Below are 26,058 nucleotides of genomic sequence, written 5' to 3'. Positions count from 1 at the left end.
AAGACTAAGTAATTCTTTCTGAGTATCATTCATGAACATTTCAACAGGGTGGAAATAACCATGGCATTCAGAGCAGAATTTCCTCCTGGAAGTTGTACATTCCATTAAGAAAACATAAACAGGATGTCCTTGTCTGTTGGTTCATATCTATTGAAGACTGTGGAGCTGTAAGGATTTGCATCAGCTGATGTGAATCCAGATCCTGATCCAGATCCTTAGAAGCTTATTGTTATTTTAGGTTTTACTAGCTGCATAATTTTAGGTGGGTGAAAAACAAATCATTGCCACAAAAAAAAAAATAAAATAATATTAAATCATTACAGGAGAGAGAAAATTTGAAAGTCATGGTGAATTCCTTCTTTTAGTCCTTCAGATAACACTCTGCCCCTACACTGTCTGTTATAAGGATGGTGGATTAAACAACCAGGAAGAAAAGTTCTTTTTAAAAATTACTTGTATTACTACATGCAAGAGGAATAAAAAGATGGAAGACAATAATAATCCCACTGGGCCAAAACAAAGGTTTAATCAACATCAAAAACAATCTCTTTACCAGAAGAGAAAAATGCTCAGAAGATAAAACAATGGAAGAACTATATTTTATACATAGGTGCTCTCCAACTTCCAACAATTTTCATCTCAAGGACTTCCTGATTTGAATATTGTAGAAGGGCTGGGCTCTTCTGCAGAAATTTTACCAGTTTCCCAATGTATCCATAGAAAAAGGAAAATACAGTAAATATTCTAGGATTTTATAGCTAGCCAGTCTTAAAGAACAGTACAGATTTTTTAAAAAGGCAATCTTAACAGTGCTGCAACACTTTCTCTTTGTAACAACAGGAAATAAGAAAAATTTGTCTAAGATACTGTACATAAAGTGATTTAGAGGTTTTACAAGAGTCTAGGAAAATTAGATGTCCCCATCACTCTGGATTTCAGAGAGATTTAGGACACTGACCTGCTTTGAGTATTTTAATAGTATTTATGACACTTTTGATATTTCTTCAGGACAAGAATATGCACATCAGACACTACTGATGATTTCATTTTGCTAATGTAATGGAAGTTTCTGCAGACATGTCAAAAGCTAAGTGGATATGGAGAAGGGGACGACCTATTTTTCTTAGCAGTGGTCCTTCCTGTTTCAGTTTGGAGCTCATTAGTGGGATAATGTAGCCAAGTTTCCACTACAGTGACCATTTGAGAATTTTTAAGTAAAAATGCAGTTTCTGATTTTACCAAGCCATCACTTATATACAGAAACCCACATTTAGGTTGCCAGGAGACCATAGAATCTACAGAACAGCACACAGAGCAATACAGTCAGAAGTATTCTCTAAGGTGAGAGTCTGTTGTCAATACTCTTCCCAAACTGTGATCACAGAATTGTTTAGGTTGGAAAAACAGAGTTGCAACGTCTTCGAGTCCAATGATTAACCCAACCCTGAGATGTCCTCCATTAAAACATGATTATGTCTGTATAATAAGAGCTGGTTTTGTGTCCTAATTAAATATCAGCTAATATTACCACTTATTTTCATCTTAACACTGCTCCTTTAATATGTATATCTGAAATTTCTCTACCTATCACTTTTGAGTCAGGAAAACTGAAAGAAAGAATTTAGAATAGAAAATTTTGTTGTAATTTGTATTGCTGGTTTGAAGAAGCAAAAATAATTAGTTTATATAGAGTTAAAAAATGAATATCTAAAACTCATTCATCAGACTTGGATAAAGAGAATACATTAATTTACATTTGAAAAATTCTATATTTTGAATTTTTCCTACATCATCTCCTACAATGATGTGTAGGAGAAAAATCAGTCATTTAACAACAGAAATAATTCTTCATTTTTCAAAATTATATTTTCAAACTCACTGCATATGTTTCCTCAAAGACTCATTAGGGGATTTGTGATGGAGACAATTTCATTTTGCTGTATTCCAAAGGCTAAAAATTTTATACAAGTGCTCCTTATGCCATATTTCAAAGAAATTGGGGCACCTCAGGGGGCTATTCTGGATCAGACTGCAGTTTATTGTATAATTGTATCTTGTCTACTTTTTGTCATGTCCAGTACTTAATTTTAATCTTAAACATTTCCTTATGAACAGCCTACTATAACTTTGATGACTCTATTCACTTTCTGTTGATGGCACTTGAGCAGCTTACAGCATAACTAAATCCAGAGTGAATAATTTATAAAGATATCTACTGTCACTTATTTAACATTCATAATGTTTGGTGAATGCATCTTAAAGTGTGTATTAACATTTTACAGATGTGCTACTTGTAACATATATTTATATACATTTTAATGCTTCTTAAGTCATGGAGCATTGTAAAAGTATTACAAAAACACATGCAGAAAGTTGGTGCATGTTCAAAAGATCACAAAGCCATTCATTATGTGAACCTCCCATGCATATCACATTTTAGTTGATAACTGAGTCACAGCATAAGGGAATGGTAAATTTATACAATGAGACTGACTGGAAGGTCTGATTCTATTTTATAATGTCCTGGCTAATAGATTCCATGGGAAACTGCAGTGAGCCTATGTAAAACAAGACCTAAATTAAATAATCAGCCATGGATGATTTTCATTATTCTTCTTCTCCCATTAAAGAAACTTTTTTTAAGGTTTGATTTAGTTCAGATTCAAAACTTTGTTGTAAGTCAACCACACAGTTAAATTTGAAACGTCCATAACTGGCATAACTGGGAAAAACCCTCCCAATTATTAAATGATGTGCAGAAATTTGGGAAATGAGCAGTCAGCATAGAAAGGCTTAATAGTATTAATGAAAGAAAGTAAAAAACACATTTATGGGAAGAGTGGAGAAAGTGATGATACCAAAGTATATTTTTACTGTATGATCTTGCCTTTTTTTTTGTCCAAATAATGAGATAAATTTCACATCTAATATATGCAGTTAAGAAAAAGATATTAAAATGTTCATCCTTGAGAAGATTTTTATCAAAAACTTTTGACTACTATTCACCTCTCAACTCAAAGTCATGGGATCTAAAGTTGCATGAATAATTGATGCTTCAGTTCAGAGTTCTTACTTTTGCTATTTTTCTTGTCCAATGAATAATTCACTATTTTTTGCAAACTGGAGCATTTTAAATAGGAAAGGTTAAGAGAAAACCATTTTCAAATACTCCGTATCACTTGATTTGAAAGAGCAATATATTATATATCATATATCATATATATCATATATATTTAATTATAATACTATTATAATGTATTACATTATAATAGAACTATATATTATATGTGTTATATATATTCTAAATATCTATATATTCTATATTCTATATATTATATATTACAATTTATGTCCCCCATCTGCATGTGGCAGGCAGCAGAGCTGAAGCCTTCTCAGAAGCTCAGGAGGTGTGTGAGTAGGAAGAACACCAGTACCTTTGTTGTAGTCCTCATCATTGTACCTGAGTCTCTTGTACTGTTTCTCTAACATTTCATTTTGATTGTTTTCTAGCTCTTTTATCTTCTTTCAATGAATATTTTTTCTTTGCAGCTGGGTCAGATAGTAAAGTGTTTGAACTGCATTTAACTTTTTAATCCTTAATCTTTAGCACTAATTAATAAATAGTGATTTTACACATGTTAGTATATCATCTATCCACTTTTAATATGTTTCATGAGACATTTTTGTCAGAATGACTAAATGTTTGCAGTCCTTAGATTTCAAGTATTCATTATTATTTGAAATTTCAATAAATCCATAAGATGCATTAATTTATAAGGCATTCAGAAAGATAAGACAGAAGATATTGCCTCTCAGATCAGACCCTACATTTACTGAATTCTTCTCAAGCTCTTCAAAAATAGTTTTTAATTAGAAGTTTTAATTTTTATGCTATTTTTAAAATACTTCCTTGGATCTTCCATGCCTCAGACCTATATCATCTTTATATATTTTCCTCTTGAGCCACTTAGCATAAGTTATAATTATGTGCTCTATTTATATACAGAGAAATTATTTGATCAGGAAAAAATTGAAAGACCCATCCCAGATTACTTAGATGGCACAGTCTATACATTATTTTTAATGAACAAGCAACAGTAGCTTCAATTAAGTATCTATATAAATTTAATGGTAGTTGAAAATACTCATTGCCTTCATTAGATGATGGGAAATCAGCGTCAATTCTATAAAATTGTCAGCATATTTCTTCTTTATGGTGACAGAGAGCATCCTTATTATCTTCAGCTTTTCATTCCAGTTATACTGAGGTTTAAATGACTGCATTGTCGCAATACAACAGCTGATGTGTTTTTATCACTACTTTAAAACTTCCTTGATCTTATCTAAATGGGTGGGAAGTGATTTTTTTTTTTCCCTCTTCTTTTTTTCCTGTGAACTATACAGCAAAGAATTGCAAATCTTCAAATTCTTTTTTAGTAAATGCACAACTAAAATATACCATCTACTCAAGCAAACTTCTAATTTGGCTCAAAGTTTCACAGTCCACAATGAGCACTTGAGCAACAGTGACAGGCTGCTATATCCAGAAAGAGTCCAGGAAGATTATTTGAGAAAGGAAGGCCAGTGGCCTCTGTGACACCAGACTGCTCAGGTGTCCAAAATAATGAGCATTGCACTTGAATTAGCTTGTCCAGTTAACACATGCTTTTCATTATTCACCCATGGCAAGTCACCCCAACAACTCTACTCCCATCTGCCCCTGAGAAAAATCAATGCAATGTTGCTGTTGGGTTTAAGCTTGGCATTAATACTCATCTCCTGGATGGCTCTTTATGAAGATTCCCAGCAGCCAACCTGCACAAGGAACTCCCCTGAGCTCTCAAGTACTATTACATGGAAAAAGTTTACACACTTTGTTCATACTGTGAAACTCTGAGGGAAGGGAAAGTGAGCAAGAAAAGTTACAAGTTTCTGAAATGTGACTGCTTGTTAATTGAGGGCTAAATGAAAATCCACTTGATGAAGCCCTTTTTATTAAGTTCAACAGACTGATTATAATATTATAAAATGCCCTTAAAATCTACACATTCATACCTTTCCTGATGTGACCCTCTTTCATCCTCCTTTACAGCAGATTCCTGTTAAACGTAAGTCTGCTGTAACCTGAAAGAATGGAGAGCATATGAAGAAAATAAAAAGCATTATTTTTCTCCTTTCCTCTCTCTTTCTTCTTTGATGAACTCAGTGAATAGGAAAGTGAATTTAATTTTCTTTCCTTTATTCCATAGCATTACACAGTGCTTTACCATTATAGTATGTAGAGGTATGTTTCCAGTAGCAAGAAACTTTTCTAAGGCATGAAAAAATGGAGCTACATTTCCTTTGTTTAAAAATTAACCTAGTGGTGATAAATATGCATCCAAAATACACCTATGCACAAGCTTCAGAATAGTTGAGTTTTCCATGTCTCCCAAGTTTTCTTTCTGTATATTAAAAGGGTGTCCGAGTCCTTTTCTTTCTCTACAAAATCTTCTAAGGATCCAACCTATGAGTCTGTTGATTCCAACAATTAACCTGGGAGTCCTCTTTGGGGAAATACACTCTCTGCACCAATGACTATTTTCTCATACACATAATCAATCCCTGGTAGGATCCTTTCTGCCCCCTCTGCATCTCCATTGCAGGTGAGGCTTTTTCCATTCTATTGTAACACAAATTTTTGGGAAGAGTGATGAATGTGGCCAGTTTCACAGTGCTGCTCTGTCAGATTGTGCATCTCCAAATTCTCCACATTCATTAATAAAGGACAAAAATCCTGTTACTATATAGAAATTGCAGTTTTACATGCCCAGACTGCTCTGTCTTTAAAAGCTTAGCCACAATGCTGTTACATCCTTCTTTAATGTTATAAACCATTAGATCTTCACCAAGTCATCACGTACAAACATTTTCAAATATTCCTCTCATAAAAAACCCTGATTTTTATTCTTGTCTGTCCTGAAAGACCCAAAACAGTAGGGGAGTAAATTGAATCAGTGATTTTAAATTGCTTGATTTAAAATTCTTAGATCTGAGCTTTATAAAAGTGGAAAACAAAATTGCTACCACAACTTGAAATTTTAATTTATAATGTAAAAAATTACAATTTTTAATGTAACACAATTGATATTTAAATTTTTTTAAGCTGCCATAAGCAAGACTCACTGTATGAAAAAATAAGACCCAAATCCTTCACAACCTTAAGCTAGAATAATTCCATGTTGTCTTATCTGAAGATAAGATTCTCCATAAATCTTAGGAACAAAGTTCCTTTTACTAGTAAGTTTTTGAAGTCTAAAATGGATTCCACTTAGAAAAAAATTCCTTGTGTGTTAAGATTGTTTAAATTGTTGACTTTTTTTCTTTTTGATTTATTTATATTATACTACAGGTAAGGATCAGGACTCTGCTCTGTGCCAGGAGCTCATTAATCATTGTTAGATTTGCAAGGTATGAGCTCAGGTGACATTTGCCTGGGAATTCTCTAGGAATCATCTGGCTTCCTGATCTCACTATGTAGAAGTATTGACAAGTAGTGTGCCGTGGTCTCTGCTGCTGCTGCTCAGCAGTGAACAAGCAGAAAGCTTCACATAAAGAAAATGATAAAATTACTAAAATCAAAAGAACCACCTCAGAAAAGAACTCCAGGTTCTCACTCATCTGATTTTCATCTCCTTGCTCTTCCTCAACAATTTCTTTCTCCACTGATCTGTCATTCAGTCAGTCTGTATATCTGACAACAGACAAACATTTCAAGCTTCTGGATGCCCTCCTGGTTTTTTGGCTTTTCCATGAGTTGCTAGATTCTCAGTTCCAGTAAGACCCCTTTTCCACCCCTTTTTCACCATTCCACAGAAGCCAGCCAGCAGCACAGCACTTCCTTATCTGAATACAGAAACTCAAAACATGGCAACCTAAAATCAAAAGTGAGCCCCGCAGTTCCTTATCTCACTTCTGATTCATGAGAAAGTTTAGCAGGACTTAAAATTTCCTGACATTTAAGAGGGAGCTGCAGAGGAAAATATTTTTTCCCATTATCAACCACTGTACTGAAATTCTTCTGAATAATGTCTTTTCTCAGGCACTTCTATCTAACTTGTAAATACAGTCTCATTTCATTGCAGAACACTCTGCCCCCTGATGTGAGGCATGCATTTACTTCATGGTTTCTGCTGAGTTTACTGCCTGGCCTGCATTAAAGAAATCCTCATTTCTCACAAATCAATTTAGTGCCAAATTCACCTCATGCTGTTAGTAGGGGGTTTATCTGTTTGCCTGGAGCACAGAGTAGAGCACCTGGAGAGGGTCCTCAAATATCCAGAAGTGACTAATTCAAAGATCTTATTTTCTCTCTGAAAGGTGGAAGTTGGACATTTTTCCTTCGACATATGATTTTTCTCTCATCACAATACAATACCCCCAAAAAACACAATGTGGGCAGTTGGATTTACTCAGCAGAGGCATCTTCAACGTGCATCCTCCTAACTTGGGATGAAGGAGCACAGCCACCATGTCTCCAGACCAGCTCGACTTGTCCCACTCCAAAAAGCTTGACCAGGCACAATTTCTTCTCTCAGCACAACTGCATTTGGTATCTCTTTAGGGCCTCGTTTGAAAAATGTCAATTTTTTATCAGTGTTTTTTCCAGGCTGTCTCCTTAGGCATTGCTCTACCATCAGTCAAAAATTCTAAGTTTTAAATACTTTGTGACTGATAATTTGTATACTATTTTAAGAGACGGTCCAAAGATTCTCTCTTCTGTCTCACGACCGCTGCAAGGAAAAGACCCTGAACATCACAAGGGACTCGGTACAGGGGCTCTGGCCTGGTTGAGGTGGATGTTTGCCAAGTGATTGTTTGCAGGTACTGTGCTCGCTGTGCTGACACGGCACACTGCCCTCGCTCCTGCTGGCGAGTAGAGACTTGTACCCCACACCTGCCCCCCTGAGCCATGGGCCTCTTCACCATGGTCATCAGTCTCCTCTGGTTTTGGCCCTGTGCCCCTCGCTTTGTAAAAGACTGTAAAATACACCCCAAAACTTACTTTCCTTTGAGATCTCCACAACGGACAGAAGACTCTGTGTTGTTGGATGGCTGAGTGGACTTTGACATTGGTAGCCATAATCCCCTTACTCTCTTTTCTTATGCTTTGCTTTCTCCTCTCTTCTCTCTATCGCATATTAGTGCTGATGAGCACTCAATAAAGTGTGTTTTGCTGTTTACGTCCCTGGTTTGCTGATAATCTTTTGTACTCTAAGACCGGCTAAAAGAACCACATCACGAATCCCACCTTGCGGTTTGTGACAACTATTTGTTCACTTCTATAATGTTGATCTTCGGGTCTGTATATTTGAATACCCTCTCTGGGGTTTCTCACAAATGCAGAACTCAGACCTCCATTTAAAGTTTCTGATCTTCTTTCTTAACTGTACCTTAGAATAATTATAAATTTGAGGCTTTTGGCATATGTGTGAAGTCCCTCAAAAAGCATAAATAAAGGATACCTGTTCAATATTCCAGATGCTGTTCTTATCAGCAGGATCTAATCACTGACCAACTGTGACAGATTTTTGATACTGCCAGGTGGTTTTGGATCAGAGATTACTTCTGTGCTGCCTAAAAATTCTTTTCCTACCACAAAGCAATTGATCTAGTTTGCAGGTGTTACAGAAGGTAAAATGAGAATATTTATTTCCAGAAACATTCTGTCTTTATTTGCTCTGGTATATAGTTTAAACATGTGGTTTTAGGGTTATTTAGGATCCCTGACTTATTTTATTATGGCCTATAGAAATCTATCTCCTCTTCAAACAACCTTATACCTTGCTAAAATTTTAGAAAAGCCCAACAGGGATTCCTCATCTTCCTTCTTGCTGAGATTATTCTAGAGCCATAGTGTGATCAAGTGCATTTGTTTTTTGCACTGTCCAATTGCACAGGAATGGTTGTGTCTTGTGTCTATATCAACCACTGCAAATTCTCAATGCAAGGGCTTTGTAGTTTTTGGACTGTCTCCTCAGTTTCACAAAATAAATCAATTTACTGTGAAGCAGATCAAGGCCAGGTGGCACTTTTTGCATGGCACTGGATTTACAAACACATAGTCTAATTTTGAAGTTATGCTCTAAAGCTGAATAGATGCTATGGCTGACAGGAGTTTTGCTTGCTTGCTTGCACTGCTTAGCAGTGACAAGAGATAAATACACAATGATCCATAAATTCTATCCATTATATCATTGCTGTGGCAACTTTTCTTGGCTAGAAGGCTACAGTATCTTATTTCTGGGCCAGCTATCCCTGCCTCCTGGGCAGACAGCATAGCTGCCTCCAGCTTTGCCATCAGATTGATGAAGGAGCCTTCTGGTCTCTCAGAGAAGTTTCTGGGGACACAAATGGAACAAAGCTGAGTAGATGAAAGCCCTGGTGCTATCCCAAGTTTTTTGCCTAATAATTTAAACAAATGAAAGATGTGAAAAAAATATAAGCACTCCTGAAGGCTGAAACTCTGTTCACTATCCAAGTTGTGAGAGATAGTACACTCTAAGTTTGAATTCTATCTTGATTTTCCATAGCAATTTTTCTACAGAACTAGGAATTTTTTAGAGTTTAGTAGAAAAGAGGCCTTTGATCCAAAAAAAAGGAAAAAAAAAAAAAAAAAAGGAAAAAAAAACCCCCAAAAATAAAGGTAGATTGCAGATAGTGCCATAGATAGGAGCAGAACAATAAACCCAACATACAGTTTTCAGACACCATACCTCTGTACAGGATCCAGTGGCACACAGTGTTCATAATTTCCAGACATCACCAACCTCCTATAAATCTCATATACCAATGTTTACCGCAAATAAAATGTTCACAAAGTCTTAAGTGAAGAAAGACTTTTCTTTCACCAAATTTAGAAGCATGAACATGAAACTTGAGTGAAGAAAGAACATGGTGAATGAGTCATAAACATCTCCCTTTCTCCTCTCATTTCCTCAGAAAAATCTTAAATGCTGAATCCTATTTTAGGAATAGAATTCTTATTTTTTTTCTCATAATCCTTCCCACATGTCACTTAAGGACAATTCAGTGCACACAGGACTATCAGCTTGCTAACTTTTCATTTCAATGCAGGACAAAACTAACTAAATGAAAAAAAATAAAGTTTGTTTAGGTTAATTATTCTTTCTAAGATCCTTTCATCCAAGTTTCTACTCAGAGTGTCCAATTAACTGGGGATGAGAAAACTACATTAGATAAAAGAAGCTGCAGCAGTCTTCACTAATTCTTCAAAATAAATCCAGACCAAATAATTTAAGAAGGTCAAAAATCTAGTTTCTTTTTTTAGTATCTAAGCTGTATTTTTACTTTTTGTTTTTAGACAAACACTTGCAAAAGTTACTTCCTCTCTCAGAAATCATGGAAACCAAGTATGAATAAAAGTATGTGCATAACTTGTCTGGGTAGGGCATCTCCACAACAACTTAGACCTGTATATAATTCAGATGTTGAAAAATGTGTATATCAAATTTCTACATGTAAATTTTGTATAATTTTATAAATGAAGATATAATTAAATGCAAGGTAACATTTGTTTTATAACTGCCTCCCAAAAGAAGTTATAATTTATATTTAGAAAGACAAAACAAGGCCTGGAACTGAAGACAAAACAGGTAGGTTTGACCTGATAATAGAAACTTTGTGAAAAATATATTTTCATATTTTCTTTAATGAAATGTCTTCCAACTAGCATGTGGGAAAAAAAGATATGTGAAAATTTATCTGATACTCATGCATACTTCCCCAAATGCAATACTAGTAATTCATAAGGTTTTAGTGGATGGAAATTTTTAGCTTTTCAAGTTTTGCCTAATCAGTGCATATATCTGCTGTCTATCAATTCAGAGCAGTGATTACACAACATCTGCTCTCCCTAGCACAGTTTAAGGCTTTCAGGATGTGTATTCTAGGACTCACAATCTAATTTTCACTTCAGTTTGTCTGCTTTGCAGGCTATTCTTCCAGTACTTCATAAAAGGGCAGAAAGATCACACTCCAGTACAAAGATTCTTTATACCCACTTTAGATCATTCTTCGAAAGCTCTGGAGACACGCTCTTGAATTGAGCTAAACGGAAAACCTCCAGTTCAACAGTTTATTCAGAGACAATTTCAGAGAGATAAATTCTGCTTACTACATCATTGAACGCATTCCCAATCAAAAAGTAGCAATCACTGAGTACATCAGTGGACAATGACACTGGGGAGGGCAGTGTTCTTCGTTCTGTCCAACAGACCATGGAGAAACACCTCATTCGTATCAGTGATTGCCACTGCAAGAGTCAGCAGCAGAAAAGCATCCGGTCTTGTACTCTTTTTTTCCTACATTTAAAAAAAATTATTGAAAAAAACAAACCAGCAAGGTTCTGCCTTAAAAGTAGAAAATTAATTTAAAATCCCATTACATTTTACATGGCATTAATGTTCTTTAAATTGTTACAATTATTATTCTGTAGCCATGGCATTAGAGTTCTCTTCAAGTGTGTCCACAGGGGAAGCTTGGTGTGACAACCTTAAGCATCTTCTCTCACTTATATTTAGAGACACAGCATTTATAAATAGATAAATAAATAATTTTAAGTTTGTGTTGACCTTTTATAGACATCCTCAGGACTGTTCTCTGCTAAAAAACATTGCTACAAATTATGTGTTTACAGATCCAGGTGGTTGAAAAAAATAAATTGTGACATTTGGCTTTTGCAGATGAAAGGGGACTGGACACAAGGAACACTAAATTCTTACCTTGTTATGGCCCTAGCTTTGAGATTTGTTAAATACTGAGGTGGTCAGGAGCTGGAATATAAAGAAGGCTGAGAAAACTGGGTTTGCTCAGTTTCAGGAAAATTAATCCACAAACACCAGAGGTTTATGTCCAAAACAGAGACAGAAGAGTCCTTTTATTTATTTGAGTAAAAGGAGAGGCCATGGGGCGTTCCCCTGGGGTCTCTCAAATTTTTGGAGGATGCAGCCTCCTTTTTATCCTAATTTCCCGGCTGCATGTCCCTGTCTCTTTCTCCACTGGCTGAGATACTTGAGAGGTACAGACTTCCCTTAATGCCTGATACCTAAGATTCCCCTCTAATGTATAACTCCCCTCTTAATTTTTAATTCTTATGGAATTTATGGTGTTTCCCCAATGTCTCTTTCATCTTTCAATATCCAATTTCATTTACCAGCAAAACTACAGTTAGTTTGAAAGGCAAATATGTTTTTCCATTCATCAACCAGTGGTATCCATCCCATTGTTTCTTTTATCTCTCAGTGCTATTTTCATCTATCAGCAGACCCTCAGCTTGTTTGTAAAAACAAACTTGTCATTCTTCTCACCCAGCTTTAAAGACAGAAAATCTTAAGGGAACCCCTAAGTGTACAGAGAAGATGGTGCCAAACTCTTCTCCACAGAGTGAAAAGAGAAAACAAACACAAGTTGATAGACATGGAAAATTCTAACTCAACATAAGAATCATTTTCAATATATTTTTGAAATATATGGTTGTTCAAAATTGGAACAGGTCACCCAGAGAAGTTAACAATAATCTTGGAGATGCTCAAAATTTGACCAGACAAGACCATGAACCGCCCTGCTCTTCTTAGTCCTGCTCTAAGTGGGAGGCTGGAAGAAGTGACCTTTGGAGGTCACTTCCTAGCTGGTGATTCTGCACCTAGCTTTCAGATTTGCTACATTTTGTTCACATTGGATGTCCCCTCAGTTTTATCACTGAGCACTGATCACGTCACAAATAAAGACTGATGCTATTAAGGTTACTGACAGAGAATAATTTATACAGAAAGAATAAAAACCTTGCATTTGTCTGGATTTTCTGTATTTCAGGTAAATCATAGGAACTGCATCTCACTCTGGAATCTTGGCAAGGATATGGGCAAATACTTGAAACTCAAACCTTTTCTGACCAGCTGTATTCAGTAACTTCCTGCTGCAGTGCATCCCACTGTGCAGAAGGCCTGAATAATGTCTTTTCCATTCCTCAGATATCCTTTCCTGCCACTAAAGGACCCTTAACAGAGTTCCACCACTAAGAGATGTGTGTCTCAGCATTCAAGACAGACAATAAGCCTTAAATTGCAAAAAAGTTAGCTTGAATATCTCAGCTTTCTGCAATCACAAGTTAGTAACTCAAAGGTGTAGGGAAACATGATGTATCAACATTACAGTATTAGAAGTGCTCCTATTTAGTAATGGTTCAAAACATAATGAAAAGGATAAATCTGGCTAGTAAAATCTATTCTTTTTATTGTCATTTTCCAGTCTGCTAAATTGCAAAGGGAGATAGTTTAGCTCCAATGCAGTAATACCAGCTTACAAAAAAAATAATTAAGAAAAGTTTTTTTTGCCTTCTCTTCTGCAGCTCTTTTTTTTTCTGTGGGTGATTAACTTGCTACCCATGAGCTATGCAGCTCTCATTGGTATATGGAAAGAGGCAACAGCCACCAAATTATTTAATGCTTCTTTTGCTACAAGTAATGTATCATTTTAAAGGTTTTTTTTTCTTTTTTCTTAAAGAGTGGAAGAAGAAACAGCAACAGAAAAAAAAAATACTCAGCATCTCAGTTTTGTCTAAAGCATGATAACTTAATTTCTTTAGGTTTACTTTTAAAAAAATAGAAACTTACAAAAAAACCCACAAAACACCAAAACAAAACCAAACAACAACCAAACAAAAAAACCAGCTTTATTTCCTCCAAGTAGCAGGAGGGAAAAATCAGTATAGATGAGACATGAAAACTGCATGAAAACAAAAATGTTTTGTAGCAGATTCCAGATCACATCTTTACCTATAGAAAAAACTATCAGTGCAGCAAAGGAAGCTACTCCAGTTGACTTTACCAAGGGATAGAGTTCTGTCTTTTTGCTATACTTGTTTCCTTCAGCTCAACTCAGGTCAAAGAAGTGGTAAGTCACTTGGCTACAGAAACTTCACCTATAGCAAAAGGGCAATCTCTGACCCATTGGTGAATTAGCTTGTGTCCTGACATTTTAAAGCTGATTTTAGTGAAAACATTTCACTATACATTTCACTATTTAATAACTTATTAAATTAATATACACACTGCTGATGCATATATCCCAGGTTGAATATGACATCTATTAAATATATATGTACAGATATTGCCCCTATGTTTTCTTAGGAGACGGTATAATTGATCAAGTGGGAATATACTGTCATTTTCATGGCTTTAATGGACATCTTAATCCTCATAGGCATAAACTGTGTCTGTGAGTGGCAGATATACTGCAGCTTTTCCAAGTTTGTCTTCAAAATCGTGAACTGCTCAGCAAAAGCTATGCTGCTACTGCTTTTGAACAGAATATATAGTGGGGAGAAAGACCAAAAAATTCCAGAAGCTTGAAAATAAGCATATCTGAGTCCACCTCTGCTACTGTTCTCTCACCCACTCATCTACATTACAGTCTTAACTTTAGTGTCTTTATTTTCCCTTACTTTCTAGTAAGCAAAGCTCAAAAAGTGTATTAAGAACATAGTGAAACTGAGAACTAGTTTGCTATATCATCTTCTATTTTTGTCTTGTACATAAATCCTCCCATAAAAATAATAATAAAAAAAAAGCAGAAAAATTTGGCTTAGAGAAGTTCTTCTATAAGTAAGGCCCTACTTAACACTGAGCTTTCAAACTTCATGTTAAATCTGGAAGAGCAATATAAGCCTTAAGGGGAGAAAAAAATGCATAGGTTAAAAAAAGAGCAGCTAATTTGTGCAATGCCTCCACCACTCTCTCATAGCCTATTTGTAGAAAAAGGAAGTTTCAGCTGCAGTAATGAAAGGCCTAAGTACAGAAAAAGAACCATTGTTCTAAAGCCCTGAGCTGATGTTTTAAGCTGCACCTTGACTCACACACCTGTTTATATCCCACTTAAATATGTGTCCAGTAATTTTGCCTGGTGCAGTGTTGTTACTTGCATTCAAAACAATCAATCAAAAATACAACAAAATGTTTAATGAAAGGATGAGAAGCAAACATTACATGGCTCATCTTTTGAATTTTACTGAAATGCATCCATGCAGTGTATATCCAGCTTCTGCACTAGGCACTAGCAGGCAAAAAGGTACTTCTCAGAAATAATTATAGGGAAACTAACCTGCAATTCTCTATTCAGGTACAGAAAATCTGGAATTTAACATCAGTCACTTTTGTATGCTTGTCCTAAATGTATAATTCCCAATGAGTTTACAAAACTTCTACAGTGACATAGGATACAAACCAACATTTTAAAATTATATCAAAGAGAAGTACCACTGCTTAGAAGCAGATGGACAAAGACATAGTCCTTTCTTATTAAAAGAGAAAGGAAATGATAAGCTTTTAAAATGCCAGTGCATCTGGCCCATCACACAGATGAGAAACTGCTGATGAAACAACTTGTAAAATATTTTCTTTATGGTTACAACTGACTTTAACTGACAGATTTTAAAACTGGTAATTAGGGAAGTGTCACTAAAGGAATGATTCAGACGACCACTCTTAGTGTCAGAACAAAACTCCTCTCTATTCTCTGACTCCAGTATTTATAGATTCTCAACAATGACCAGGGATTGGATAATTAAGTTACCACCTTGTCATGGGGTGACTTTACCTTTAAGACAGCTTTGGGAGCTAAGGAAGTTGAAGCTGCTGGAGGCTGATGGGAGTCTTTTCTCCTGACCAATTATCGGTCATTTCTAAGAATTGACAGCAGTTTTGACCATTGAAAAGTGAGATCAATTTATGAACACCACTTTAAGATGTAAAGCCAGGACTTTCGTGTGTTTTTTGGTTTCCAGCTTCTGACAAGGTAACAGGCTCTGTCTTGGCCTCCTTCCCCTCCCCTCCAGGCCGGACAAGGCCACAGAGGGCAGGGGAAGGGTGGGGGGAGAAAGGGAGCCGGCCTGGCCTGACTCGGTTTGCAGTTTCTGCTGCTGAACTGAAACCTGACACCATCAACATCTGCAGCTTTCCAAGACTTTAACTCTTTTACTGCTTGTATGAGACTTAAAGATTACTCCTTTTTCCCAGAGAGACAGAGAGAGAGAGAGAGGGATAATCAACATGAAAAAGACATCATAAAACCATCAAAAACAGTGAAGAAAAGAGTTAAGTTTTAGATGGTGAAGAGAGAATAAGGAGATGCTTTATAAGCTGAAATATTTTTCTGTTAAAGCTATGGAGATGGACAATAGTGTTCTGAAAAAAGCTCCTTTAAGTCATGACAGAGTCTATTGGGAGGAATGGAGTGTTCAAAGTGTGGATTTTGAGCAAACAGTGGAGTAGTTGTGATACAATGAGGTGCTGGAACAGAGGGAGAAGAAGTAATAGTTGAAGATTCGAGGCCACTTGAGGCAAAGAGAAAACTTCTGTTTCCAGAGAGGCTCACAGAGACAGATGAAGAGAACTTTTGCCTTTGAATAACTCATCCTTAAAAATGACATCCCGAGACTCATGGCCCATAACACACCTCAGAGTGATGTGAAATGGGACGAGAAAATCTGATGGCAGATTTTTCCGGGCAGCTGGCATCAGAGAAATAGAAAACTATAACAGAAATAGTTTTCTTGTGAAAAACTCCATAGATCAGCAGAAGAAGATTTCTGTTTCCCTACAAAGACTGATTAAAAGACTCTAGCAGGAATTGGGACTGTTTTAAACACCAAATTTCCAAAGTCTTTTGTCTCCATGTTGTCATGTAGACAAGGGAATGGTTGGGTAGTGGGGGAGAAAGAGGTTTTCTGGAAGTTTTATTCTGGTGTTCTTATTCTTGTAGTTTTGTTAATAAACTTTCTTTATTCCTTTTAAGTTTTAAGCCTGTTTTGCTCTTGTTCTAATCCATATCTCACAGCAAGAAATAAGTAAGTTTTCTAGTAATTGTTTAGTTACTACTTTAAAACCATCACACACCTTCCTAAGCACACTGGTCATGCAAAATGTCCATCAAAAGACATTTCTTAGAAGGAATGTGATAAACAACTTATGTTTACAGGACTTTTATGGGAAAGTAACTAAAACTATGAAAACATTATCAGAAGGTTTAATTTTCAGGGTGACAGGGAAGAGATGCTTAGAAAAGATGAAACATAGTTCTGTGAAAAACACAGAGACAAAGAGAAGACCAGTTAGTACTCATTCATGTGGCTAAATTTCAACTTCTTCTCAGGTTCAAGAAGAACTGCCAGTCACAGGAGGGAATCTTGGCATATGAAATGTTTAAAATACAGTGCTTCTTCTCCTTTATGCCCATCCTTAAAACTGCAGAAAAGCTTTTCCTGTGTAAACACTCCATGCTCCACACATCCATTCACAACGCACTATGAGCACTGTTGGTATTTAGTCTGGCTTGAGCTCCCAAGGATTACACACACCTAAAGGGAAGCTCTAACAGTGCTGTAATGCAGCACAAGTGAGACATGTTTGCATATGTAAATATCAAATTCCCATCCAGCTCCACACTCTGTTCCACAGAACTGAGTTAATCACAGAGTACAGATGAAGTTCGGATCAAGGTCCTTTCACAGGGACAGGACAGCTCTGCCCAAAGGTCTGTGTGACTAAAAGCAACAATTTTAACACAACAACACTCTTTCTATTTGTAGGCTAAGTCAAGACAGAAATCAGGCTAGTTTGTCATATTAAAAAAAAAAAATCATTATTTGCCCCAAATTCCTTGATGTTTCAGTAAATGAGAGGTAATAAGTGTGTTTTGTTAGTTAGGTTTGATTGTTAAAAATCCTTGTGTAAGTGAGCAAGAAGTATCCTATAGAATAAGGAGTGTGAAGTTTGGATGCTGAATACATAACTGTGTTTCCTCTGGGCCCCAGCCCATAGCAGACCCAGCATATGGAGCTGCCCTGGGGCTGAGAACTGCTGACAAATCAGCTGGCTGTGGTGCTACTGCTCCTGGAGCTGATCCCGAGGAGGGACCAGAGTTAAAACCTCTTCCCTGTAGCCAATAACTCTGCAAGTCAGGAACCATGACAAGAATTCATTTATTGTCTTTGTTTAGGTCCAATTCCTATACAAAAAATTTCTCAATTAGTTTAGTGTTAAAGGATATTTATTTGCAAAAGAAAAATGCTGCAAAGGTGTCAAAAATAAAATTAGGTGGATCTACATTTTAGCATGTACTAGAAATATATTTCTGCTGAGAACTAACTTAAGAGTAATTAATTTATATTTTGAGGGGAAGTGGAGAGTAGCTACTGATTTTGCAGGTCCTGTGTGTAACCCAATTTTGAAGAAATATCCTAAGCAGGGATTTTGCCTGGATTGCTGAGAGTATTTGGCTTAGTTACTGCTAAAGTGTTACCATCACAGCTAGACAAGGTTGCTGGTTTTCCTTTTTCTAGTGAAGCTTTTCAAATCATCATATTAAATAGAGATTATAATGTCTCCAACTGAGTTAATTTAATGATAAACTTAATCCTAAATATGCAGAACAGTGCAGTTCCAAAGGAAAAAACCAAAATCCCTAGAGCCTTACCTCAGGTGTTTCTTTGAAAATATTATTATTTACCATTTTAAAGTTGCTAGAAAATTAACCTAAATGGACCCACAGATAAACAAATAAAAACACAAATGCAAGCCTGTATCAATTGGGTGCCCCAAACCCATACATATTACATGTTTTGGTGAATACAAATAGATTATTGAATTGAACAGTGTCAGTTTGTGCAATATTATATACTTCAGGAGCTGGCTTTTTGACACACTTCTATTTTATATGCTGTTCCTATCATCATATGAAAATCACTCTGAATACAAATAATGACTAAAACACACAATCTCATTAAACATCTCACCCATGAAATTGTAATGATAATTAGTCTTTTAAAGCTAAATTAAAAAAAAATTATTAATTTTACATCCATTTTTGTCTACCCAGGTACTTCTCAACCAACAGAGGCCCATGAGCACAGGACTACGATGAAAAATCCTAATATCTGTTTCTTCATCATCTTGTGTTCCTAGGAGCCAAAAATTCACAGCTGGTTTGATCAAGGCTTATCAGAAATTCCTGAGATTGTAAAGAAGGCCCAGGGTGGGAGAGGTGTGAGGCATGCACCACTACAGTCTAGAGAAATCTTGGAGCATCAGGGTAGAAGTGGGAGACCTTTCCACACACATATTTAGTACTGCTACTTTTGAGAACAAAAAAATCCTAAAACTGTACAAACCATACAATATTTAGATATATGTTGATGTGGGAGACAAGAAATCCTGTTCACTGTAGCCCAACAGAAATCATTCTGGGAAAAGTTCAGCTAACAGCAAGATAAAAAACAGGTCCTGTAACAAGAGATCAGGTGGTGCAGCTGGCATCTGCTGGCCTTGTGTGTGAGGCAGTGATTGCTTGGACAGACACATGGACTCTACATGGCCAGAGAGCTGATTGGGAAAAGGGATGCGTGAGCAGCGACAATGCAGTGGCAGGCAGCCAATGCCTGCTTGTTTTGGGTTAAGTGAGGAACATAAAAGGGTTCAGTTTGTTACAATACAATAAATCTTCTTTGAAGCAAGCAAGGAGATCTGTCTGTCTTTGTTCCCTGTTCTATGTGTTGAGATCTTTTGGGTTTTGTTTCTTGAAAGAAGGGAGTTCTTTCAGGTACCACAGATGAAGGGGTTCTCCACAGTAGATTAAACTGTAGATTAACCAGCTATTTATTTGTTTAGAACCTGCTGTGTAAAAATCCCACAGCAATAAATTTTTCTGAAAGAGAAAAAAAATTTGGTTGAAAATTCCTTTTTCAGAAAAACACTCAATTATAATAATAAAAACAATATTTTTTAATAAGAAAGATTTTTGAAGCTGTTAAATCCAATACCAAATTCAAAATCACAGAATTTTATAGACCTAGCAGTTTCTTCCAGGTGGAACACTGGGCTTAAAAACACAGTCTGCCCCAGAACTATGGTATGCACTGGTAGTATGCACCACCAGTATCAGAGGAATTTTTTTTACAGAGCATGGATGTTCAGGAAATCAAACATTGCCATGAAAACTGCATCATGCATTCCCAAAATAATTCTATCAGTTAGTGGGATGAAAGGTGCAGAGTAATTTAGAATAGTAGTCCAGAATACTTTGGTAAATCAAAGAATGTGTCAAATAGCCTCCTTTAAAAGAAATCGTTCAAACTGATTTTTTCTTGAGCACAGGCTGAAACATGACTAAGGAACTATAAACAAACAGAGAATGACAAACAATAGAATATCTATTATCTGGTATTAAGGTACCCAGGCAGTTTTGGACTAGTTTTATTGCTGGACTTCTTTCTCTTATCTCCTTAAGCCAAGAGAGAAAACTAGATGAAAAAATATTATTATATACAGAGGAGTCAGGGGGTTTTATCCTGCTTACCTGGAGAGCCCTGTAACACAGAGCATAGCAAACAGTTCCTTTACAAAGCAAACAAAGTCATAGGATACATTTGTGAACAGAGTTAAAAATAAGAGGCCGCATTCTGTAATGACAACTTACTCTGCCTTCACACCACTTCAGCTATACAGGACAGTCTGACAGATGACCCAGATTGATTTGGAGGGGCTAAAGTCTGGGCTAAATGCACCACATGCAATCACCTCAAGTACTGTGGTTCTTTGGACTTCAAAGCATAAAGAAAATATGCTATAACACAGTCCCATTTACAAGATACATATTAGTACCTGTGGTAATAAAAAACAGCACCTTATTTTAAATTAAATTAAAGGCCAAAGGTATATATTCAGATAATTAATTGTCTCTGTATCACTTGCAATTTTTCAAGTATCATGACCTTAAAAATTTCAATAATACTTTCACAATTTTTGGGGTAAGTCTAATTCCCATATTGGCATCTGTACTTTCAATTCAGATACACAATTTATATGGTATTTGCAATAATAATATTCTGGGCTCCTCACCATTAACTCTTAACATAAGTCGAAGTAAACAACTTTGCACCATCTCAGCATGTGATTCTCTGTGTTAGAGTGTTGTGCAATAACATAAAAGTAATTTTTCCGAGTGTTTTTTTCCCAAATGAGCTATTGATAATTTTGGTTTCTTTGCTTCCATTCATAGTCTTTAAATATTAATGAATTTGGTACTTAGATGTTGCATTTTAAATGTGAGCTCAAACATAATTTACCATTTTTGTTGTATTTTAGATTAATCTTTTCATTTCAGTTTGTAATTAATGAAGCGAACAGTGGTTTAAAAATGCTCAATAAACATTATGATAGTTCATAGATTATGGGATGCAAACATAATTTTATTCCAAATTGAAACTAATGAAGTGCTGTTAAACTTTTTCTTGAAAACTCTAGTTTTTAGTTTTTTAGTTTTTAGTTTTTAACACATTAGAGAGAAAATTTTGTGTCCCCAGTCCCTGCAATGTTGCATTAACCTCCTTCAAAATGTGGCCACTTTGCCTCAGCTGAGTATAATCAGTGAAATGCAAACCAATGTGCAAAAATTGCCTACAATCTTTGGATGTAAATTAAAATTATTCCTATAAACTCAATGTTCAGATTATATGACAACAACTGTTGTATTAAATTTTCTGCTGAATACTTTAATTGACTGCAAATTCATTTTCTTACTCACATTACAATTATTTGAATGCTAGTCAGAAAAAGCTACTAAATACACCAATAATTACATAATATTTAAAGCTTGTTTAATGGTAGGAGATTTGCCTAAAATCAGTCCTTCTTGTGTTGGTTTATCTCTTGTAAATTTAAAAAATGTTTAGTGACAAAACTTTCTTTAAAGTGATCAAGTTTTATTTCTTTTCTTGAAAACACCAATTTCCACCTGAAGAAATTTTAGCTGCTCTTTACAAGAGAGCCAGAATCTCTCCAAACAGCAAGTTGGAGTAGTCTCATGGAGATGTACCTGTACATATATTTTAAAACTGGTGCATGAACACATTGTATAGAGGCATAAAATGAGCTCTAGATCACAGCAGAGGCCAGGGACAGAATTGAAATTCAAGTGTCTCAACTCCTACGTGAGCACCCAAGCCTCTAGACCAACCAATTTTTCAAGACAGGTGCAAGGACTCCCGCAAATAAAATTTATATCTCTTCACCCTTTCTCTCCTCTTTTACTCTAAAACTTTGACAAGGTACCAAGAATGCAGAGAATGTGCTTTTGATTTTTAGTGTTTACCGTGATTTAGCACTGGTTCAATCATGCTGCTGAAAAGTAACATCCTTGAAACAGTTATTACTTTATATGTGTGTAATCTCATTTGCTGAGGTGTTTCTACAGGTCAAGCCTTTCTCTGTCTCTTGACCATATATGCAAATGAGAAAAGTGGGGTATGATACAGAAAGGAAGAGGAAGTGAAGTTCTAGAGTTGGTTTAAATAAAACCTAATCCAGTCTAAATGCTGGAAATGGCAAAACAATGATGGTTGTTGCTATACCTATTTATACGCATGTAAACACTCAGGAATAGTGAATGATCTTCTGAAAATATTTTGTCCTGATATTTCCAACAAAATTAGCAAATGTTAAAATATGGAAAATTAGGAAAATTAAATTTATATTAAAAACTTAATTTTTCTTTAAAATATTTTCTTAGTGACAGAAATGTTTTATTTATACAGTTTTTATAAAAAGTTAATATATTGCTACTGCCAGATCTTTCTCAAATGCCCTATGGCTAGAAGAAAAAGAATGTTATCTGGTCTCCAGTTTTTCTCTAAGTGCATGATAGATTTGCTAGAATCCTAACACTAAGCCTGATTTAACAGCCAGAAGGTGGGATGGTGATAGGATACAGAGATAGACAAAGGCTGTAGCTTCAGAAACACCTAGAATGTTGGATCATTTCACAGAAATATTCAATTTCCCCATTTCCATTGTGTTCAATGGGTGCCAAATTGCAAATTACTTTTTATGTTTAATATGTCAGAGCAACTTTGGTCAGGTCTTCACTGCACTGGTTTCTCCAAACATTAACACCTTCCCTTACGTATCTATCTTCAGCTAAATAAGAGAGAAAGCAGTTGCTGGAGAAATTTCACATCTACAGTCTTGTATGTCCTTCACAGCCTGGCTGAAAAAATCTTGCCTATAGTTAAAGAATTCATCCAGCTCACAAATGATTTCAACACAAATTCTTCAGTCTTGACTGATTTCAGAAGTTTTACTGAAGCTTCAAGAAAATTACAAAGTAAAGCCACATACTTAATTCACATTTTCTACCTTACCTCATTTTAATGCCCAGACTTGTTTACAGCAATACAATCCTGTTTAAAATGGAAAAAAGTATTTCTATATTCACTGTAGGAAGTCAGTGATAAGAAGAAAAATAGGTATAAAATCCTCTTTTTCCCAACTTTTAGCACTAAATATCACCTTTCCTTTTGAAAAGTAAGTACCTTTCCAATCACAAGTTCTTTCCTCAGAGTTTGGTAAATGTTTATAGGGGGAATTGATTACATTTTGCTCTATTCTCTTACCAATTTCTTATGTCACCTGACTTCTCAAATGCCAGGGGATAAAAAAAAAACTCTGCCTTTCTACCAGCAAATTACCTTTATCCCTTGTTATTTCCCAGTAACCAACTTCAAGGTACATTTCTTGTAACTTCCAGTTCTGAGTTTTCCTTCCTTGTTTGTCACTGTTTTCACATATATCACAAATGATTTAGAAGGTAAGAATCGCCCAGGACAGTCTGTTTCCTAATTGTTTTAAGGAAAAAACAACTTTGTTATTCAAGTGCATTCCCATAAACCTCAGCAGAATAGTTCTCAGTCTTTTAACTCCTGCTAAGGTTTCTAAGCCCTCTGTAGCTTGTGGCTGCAAACTTCTCCTTTGCCACAGGCTGGGCTCTTTGCTGGCACAAATCTCTTGATTTCTCTGGATCTGGCTTAGCAGCAGGTTTTCCCTGCTGAATTGTCCAGTCATTGTCCAGTACTGAAACTGTTTTAAAAGGCTAAAGTCACAGTTTCATGGCTGGACATAATTGAGGGAAATGTGATATGATGAAAGAATCTGCACCCAAGACTGCTGAAGTACTGCTGGCCTGGCAAAAACTGATAGTGTCAAATATTTCAAGTTTAATAATTCAAGGTTGTTTCCTTACTTGGGATGAATGAAGTGACAGTGTGACAGTTCAAACAAATATTGAGTTATTTTCCACAAAGATGAGCTTAAACTCCTGTCACATTTAAACTTAAGTAGGAATGTCTATAATTTCTGTTGTATGCCTTGTGTCTTAAAGAAAGTGTGCTACTCTTTTCTATTTCTAGGATTTAATTTTTCAGACTACTTTAACAATGCAAGCAAATAAAACCAAGAAATTAGTTAGTCATCAGTCACTGTCAATAAATATGGACCTTCTGAAGACAGTGGAGTCACATCATGTAGGTAACACAGATGACTTCTCTCAATTTTTATTATTTTTAAACTTGAGGTGTTTTGCATATGATAATTGAAAATAGTTTTTATATATTTGTTTTCTGTCCTTGAGCCCAGCCTTCCATTCCAACAGTGAAAATTGGAAAAAGATAATATACATTCTATTTTTTTGATTGATTTTGGGGTTTGGGTGTTTTGGGTTTCTTCTTTTATGTCAACAGCACATGAGCCATATTTATCTTCCAAATACCAAGGTAGGTTTTAAATGTGTTTTAATCTAAACTTAATTTTTTAGAGATTAATAAATTGGTAATTATATTTCCTAATGAAATGTGCTGTAATTTCAGATGGTTTTTCAATGGGCCATGACTCACATTTAAAAGGACTACTGCATAAATGCCTATTAGTTGCAACTTCAAGAGGTAATGCCCAACTTATTTTCCTTGACTGTTTCTACATGACTGCCAATTCCTGACTACAGGGAGCAACTCCCTTCCTTTAGATTAGGATGAACCCCTATAAAATGAAATTAGTGAGCATTGTAAACAACAGTGCATCATCCTTTACTAGTCCCTGCCTGTAACTAAGCAGCAAATAAAAAGAATAAATACATGAGAGTGGCAGAATCTCATAGAATTTACCAGCTGATGTTCAAAAATAATGACATTGTTCTAATGGCAGTGGGAAAGTACCAGTGTTCACTGCTACTAACTCTCCCAGGGCCCCTCTCTTTGCAAGGACCATTGCTTTGAGTCATTACTGCACAACAGATTTGCAATGGTAAGGTAACAGGATAGATCCTGTTCTGCCTCTCACCTCACCCTTTCCACTAAAGAGGCAAAACTGCCCGTATTTAATGACTTCCCTCTTCCAGCAGCTCAGGAAGAACTTTGTATCTCACTTAATTACTGTGCACCTTGATTTACTTGGTTTGCAAAGCATGAGGTCTCACTGAAGAAAATGAGGATTTGAATTTATATCCAAAGTATTTTGTTAATCAGAACTGGACTTCAGCATATCTGTGTTTGCTTGGATTATATCTCTAGCACTGCATCCCTGTAAGGCATTCACTCCACAATGTAATTTCACCAAGTTCATGTCCCAGTTTTCACCCCTATGAATCCCAAACACATCTTATCTAACACAGTGCACAGGAGGGATACAACCTGCATTCATATATGCAGATATGGACAGTGACTTATTACTGAACTTGGAGGCCTCTCCAGGAAAGCAAATTCACTGCCAGCAGAGAGAGCTGCTTAGGAGGTGGAAGATAAAGCTTATCCCTGGTGTAGATAAGGTATTTCCATTACAGCAATGTTTCTGAGACTTGGTACACATTCTTTCTAAACTTCTGATTTATTGCCATTATTGTTTCTTATTCTTCATTGAATTTTAAAACTGTAACATGAGGAAATTGAAAAATTCATGATAGAAGAATCAAGCCTTAAGTGTATTCATCACACAAACAACTTCATTGCTTGGTATTTTATGCTTCAATTCAAACAACATATCTGTTCATAACTGCACGCATGACTCAGTAGGATTACTACAGGCTACAAAGATATGTCTAAGAGTAGTAGGAATATTGGAGAAAGACAAGGATAAAGTATTTGAAATGTGAAGACCTTTGACACAGTATATATAAAATACT

The 26,058-nt window shown here is 35.8% G+C and overlaps 1 long non-coding RNA gene across 1 annotated transcript; it reads right to left on the bottom strand.

Moving 5' to 3' along the window:
• Positions 1 to 507: 507 nt before the first annotated feature.
• On the bottom strand, positions 508 to 5,124 carry LOC147651590 (uncharacterized). The gene is made up of 2 exons (XR_015274161.1): positions 5,056 to 5,124; positions 508 to 683 (listed from the first exon to the last, which is right to left on the bottom strand). It is a non-coding gene; the product is annotated as an uncharacterized LOC147651590 (long non-coding RNA).
• Positions 5,125 to 26,058: the final 20,934 nt, after the last annotated feature.

The sequence above is a fragment of the Cyanistes caeruleus genome, chromosome 9 (assembly GCF_971803275.1).
Source record: "Cyanistes caeruleus chromosome 9, bCyaCae1.hap1.1, whole genome shotgun sequence".
Lineage (NCBI taxonomy): Eukaryota > Metazoa > Chordata > Aves > Passeriformes > Paridae > Cyanistes > Cyanistes caeruleus.
The sequence above is the reverse complement of the archived record's forward strand: the minus strand, read 5'-3'. Positions and strand labels throughout refer to the sequence as shown.